We start from the raw sequence: 5,255 nt of genomic DNA on the forward strand, positions 1-5,255 counted from the left end.
ACGCCAGTTTTCCCGTGATACAAAAAATGGCCAACTGTACCGAGGGTGCCGTAATAAAAAACTGCGAAAACTACCTCGAGTGCTCGGTGTGCAAGTGTTCAAAACTAAAAGTAAAACCCAGACCCAAGAAGTCGTTACGCGCCGCCAACCAAATATTCGACTTAGTACACATGGACTTAGTAGGGCCCCTAAGGCCATCCATAAATTATAAGAAAAGGTACTTTCTCACCATAGTGGATGACCATAGTCGATATGGCTTCGTCTACACCTTAAGAAGAAAGGATGAGGCCTTCCAAAAATTCAAAGAATTTTATAAAAGAGTAGAAACCCAAAACAACAAACAGATCAAACAGATCATGACCGACAGAGGATCTGAGTTTCTATCTCAGGACTTCTCACATTGGCTCAGGTCCAAGGGTGTGATTCACTTTACGTCGTCCCCGTTTTCCGCCTTTCAGAACGGGGTCGCAGAACGACGGAATTCCACACTACAAACAATGGTCAGATGCGCCTTAGAGGACGCAGGCATTGGCCAACACTTCTGGTCTGAAGCCCTGGTCTACTCCAACTATACCTTAAATAGAACATGGTCCAGTGTAATAAACAAAACCCCCTACGAGGTCATGTACAACAAGAAGCCCCAGATAGCTCACCTACATGTGTTCGGTGTAACGGCTGATGTGCACATACCCAAGCAGTTACGCAAGAAAGGGGATAAGGTATCCAGAAGGCTCAGGTTTATGGGATACGAGCCAGGAACCAAAGGCTTCAGGTTTGTGGACAATAATAATAGGTTTGTGGTCTCTAGAACAGCGGCATTCCACGAGCAGGCCAACTGGTCCAGATTACACCTAAATGAGGTACCAACCAGGCAGGAGAGCAGTCCAATCGAGCAAACCCAAGACGAAGGCGAGACAGTGAGTAGGCAGGAGGAGAGCAGGCCCAAGCCCAGCCTCCAAGGCATCAAGGTTGAGGGATGGAAAGAGAATCATCCCAAGTTAAATGTCGAAACCCTGACACAAAGAGAGGCCAGATACCTGCATGACACTGAGCAGGCAGCAACCAGGCCAGTCAGGTCAACCAGAAACCAGCTACCAAAAAGGTTGAATGATTACGTGATGCACGTGCACTCAAATCACGTTACGCCAAACTCCTACGAAGAGGTACTGAGACTACCCCAGGGGGAGAGGGCAAAGTGGGAGTTAGCCATGGCCAAAGAACTGGACAGCCTGAGGAAACTGGAGGTATACACCCCCACCAAAGTTCCAGAGGGCAAGAACACAATAGGCACCCGGTGGATATTCAAAATCAAGAACTTGGAGGGCGGCCAATGCCTATACAAAGCAAGGTTAGTTGCCCAGGGGTTTGCTCAAAGGTTTCCGGAGGATTACACGGACACCTATTCGCCCACCGTAAGAACGGAAAGCGTCAAAAGCGCCTTGGTCATCGCATCCTTGCTGGGGCTGGAAGTACATCAGTTCGACGTGCAGACCGCCTACCTGCACGCCAAACTAGACAAGGAGATATACATCAGAGCACCCCACAGCAAGGAAACCAACAGAGGAGACACCTGGTTACTCCATAAGAGCCTGTATGGACTGAAGCAATCAGGCAAACGATGGTACGAATGCCTGGTAGAGGCCCTAAAGTCTATGGGATTCACAGCGACCATAGCTGACAACTGTTTCTTCACCAGAAGAGAAGGGGACTCACCAGAATACATCCTAGTCTACGTGGATGACATTCTATACATCAGCAAACACGAAGCCAACCGCAACACCTTCGCCAACAGGCTAAGCGAGCATTTCACCCTAAAGTACCTTGGGAGGATAAACCGATACCTGGGAGTGCAAGTCAACCAGACATCAAAAGGCTTCCAACTATCACAGAAGGAGAAGATAGAAGAGTTACTCCATAAGTGCAACATGGCGGACGCCAAGGGATGTGATTCACCCATGCAGGCGGACTTCCTAAAAAACACGCATGATGAATCACCCGAATTTGGAGACAACACACTGTACAGATCCATCATAGGCTCCCTCCTGTATATCGCTAACTGGACCAGGCCGGACATCGCTCTATCCGTCAACTTACTATCCAGGCACGTGAGCAAACCCACCACATACCACTGGGACGCAGTGAAAAGGGTACTAAGATATCTGAAGCAGAGTGTCAACGCATGCCTAACCCTGGAGCCTGAAAAATCCGAAGAACCCATCCTCTCATGCTACGCTGATGCTGACTGGGCCGGAGACACCAAAGGCCGCAAAAGCACATCTGGATACATATTCTATTTAAACAACTGCCCGGTGCATTGGTACTCAGGCAAACAGATCCTGGTGGCAACCTCCACCACTGAGGCAGAATACATATGCCTCTCCAAAGCCGCCAATAACCTCATCTGGTTCGACGACCTACTTGCCAGCGTGTGGAGAGAACCAGCCTACCCAATAAACGTCTACGAAGATAACAAAGCCGCCATAGAGATATCTATGTCCGACGCTGTAGGGCAAAGGTCAAGGCACATAGATATAAAGTACAAGCATGTTAGACAGCTCTCTAGAATTGGCTTCATAAAGGCCATACACTGTGATACTGAGGAGCAGACCGCAGACATACTCACGAAACCCTTACAGGGCAAGCAACACTCACACTTAGTCTCCAAGCTCAACATTCACCCTAGAGTACCAACTAGTCAGTCAGGCCCTCAGACACGAGTCAGACATTTAGAGGGGGATTTGTCAAGTATAAATGTTCTGACCGTGCCAGGGATCAGCTATAGCGCAGTAGTGCAGGGGTTAACCCAGACTCCCACCTGGTCAACTCCTCCCATAGACCCCTCCTTACCTGAGTCCCCGCCCACAGGTATAAAAGGTGGGCACGCTCCTCCTTGCCCCAGTTCCTGATGCATTCTTGTAATGATGTGATGAACCTGCAAATAAAAGAAATATATTTTACCTGATGACTCAATTCTATTCATTGGGCCCGATCCACCATTCCTTGTAACATGGTTAGTTTTAAGAGATCTGTCTGAAATGGTATAGGGTTTCCTGACTGAGAAGGGGGGTTGGACTAGAAGACCTCCAAGGTCCCTTCCAGATTCTATTCCTTTCCCTTCCCTTCCTTTCCTTTCCTTTCCCTTCTATTCTATTCTGCTCAGTTTATTGTACAAATGTCACTGCTAAGTTCCAAGCTAACTTAGTTCAGGTGTTGTGTGAACCCAGGTAGCGCATACAGTCAACTTCCCTGCTATCTTTGTGTCCTTTTTTTTCGAGCCACCCAGCAAACCACATTTTTTTCCACTTGTGCTGCAATGTTGCTCAGTTTTCTGCTTTAAAAAAAGAGAATCAACTCAGGGGCTGCCCCAAAGAAGAGGGAGTCAAGCTCTTCTCCAAAGCACCTGAGGGTAGAACAAGATGCGATGGATGGAAACTCATCAAGGAGAGAAGCAAATAAGAACTAAGGAGAAATTTCCTGACTGTTAGGAGCCTGGATAGCTCAGCAGACTAATGCATTGTAATTTAACTCCAGCTGACTGCAATTAGTAAGTTCGAATCTTGCCAGGCTCAAGGCTCAAGGTTGCCAGGCTCAAGGTCGACTCAGCCTTCCATCCCTTCTAAGGTAGGTAAATTGAGGACCCAGTTTGTGGGAGCAATAAGCTGACTTTGTAAAAATATACAAAAGTATGAAGGCTATTGCTTAACGCATTGTAAGCCGCCCTGAGTCTCCAGAGAAGGGCGGCATATAAATCTAATTAAAAAAAAAAAAAAAAGCAGTGGAACGACCTGCCTCCAGAAGTTGTGGGTGCTTGAACACTGGAGGCTTTTTAAGAAGAAATTGGACAGTCATAAATTTATGTGAAATGATATGGGGTCTCCTGCTTCAGCAGGGGGCTGGACTAGATGACCTCCAAGGTCCCTTCCCACTCTTATTATTCTGTTATTTTGGGGGGGGGAAAGTTGACGCGTCTCTTGGACCGCCAGGTGGATCTCGTCTCATCCACCCAGCCAGGCTCTCCTGCTTCAGCAGGGGGCTGGACTAGATGACCTCCAAGGTCCCTTCCCACTCATATTATTCTGTTATTTGGGGGGGGGGGAGTTGACGCGTCTCTTGGATCGCCAGGTGGATCTCGTCTCGTCCACCCAGCCAGGCTCTCTTGCTTCAGCAGGGGGCTGGACTAGATGACCTCCAAGGTCCCTTCGCACTCTTAATATTCTGTTATTTGGGGAGGAGGAGTTGACGCGTCTCTTGGATCGCCAGGTGGATCTCGTCTCGTCCACCCAGCCAGGCTCTCCTGCTTCAGCAGGGGGCTGGACTAGATGACCTCCAAGGTCCCTTCGCACTCTTAATATTCTGTTATTTGGGGGGGGGGAGTTGATGCGTCTCTTGGATCGCCAGGTGGATCTCGTCTCGTCCACCCAGCCAGGCTCTCCTGCTTCAGCAGGGGGCTGGACTAGATGACCTCCAAGGTCCCTTCCAATTCTCTTTGGGAAAAAAAAAAGTGGATCGCCAGGCGGATCTCCCCCCCCAGCCAGGCTCTTCGTGCGGCTTAGCAGGTGCCTGCCCGGCCCTCCCTTTCCCTTCTCCGGGGACAGACGGGAATTCTTACATAAGGCGCTTATGCAACGGAGTCCCCCCCCCCCCCCGCTTTCACCCCGAGGTTGACAGCAGCAACTCCCCGTCTCTATCCTTTCAAGCATCTCTAACCTCCATTCATGCGGGCGCCGGCATTTCCAAAGTACGCGGTGGGGGGGGGGACTCACTACAGACCCCCAAATATGGGAGTGGGATTTCCATTCATCCGACCGTTCCCACTCCTCTGGATCTGCTGGAGGGAGATGGACCTCCTGTGGAGGAACATTAAGAAATGCCCTAAACTAAAAAGAGGCAAGGGCGATCCGAATTCTCTCTCGTTTCCCCCCCCCCCGTCTCTGAGATGGAATGGACCCTCCCGCCTTCCAGAAGCTATGAATGAAATATTTGCCGCGAAAGGGAAAGGAGCAGACCATTCTAACGAAGGGGGAGGTTTGTTCTTAACTACAACTGCAAATTTAGGTTTCCGACGTGCGGAGACATTCGGGGTGATTGGTTTTATTTTTTTTTTAGAAAAAATAAGAAGAGATACGGAGCACAATTCGGAAGAGGCGAGAGTGTCCTTGGATAGCGGGGTGGTTTTTATGAACTTTTCCCCCCCTTTTCTTTCGGAAAAATAGTTCGAGCCGCTCCCTCCCTCCTCGGTGGGCGGGCAGCGCCGC

This window comes from Pantherophis guttatus, chromosome 3 (assembly GCF_059756535.1).
Source record: "Pantherophis guttatus breed Tessera chromosome 3, ASM5975653v1, whole genome shotgun sequence".
Lineage (NCBI taxonomy): Eukaryota > Metazoa > Chordata > Lepidosauria > Squamata > Colubridae > Pantherophis > Pantherophis guttatus.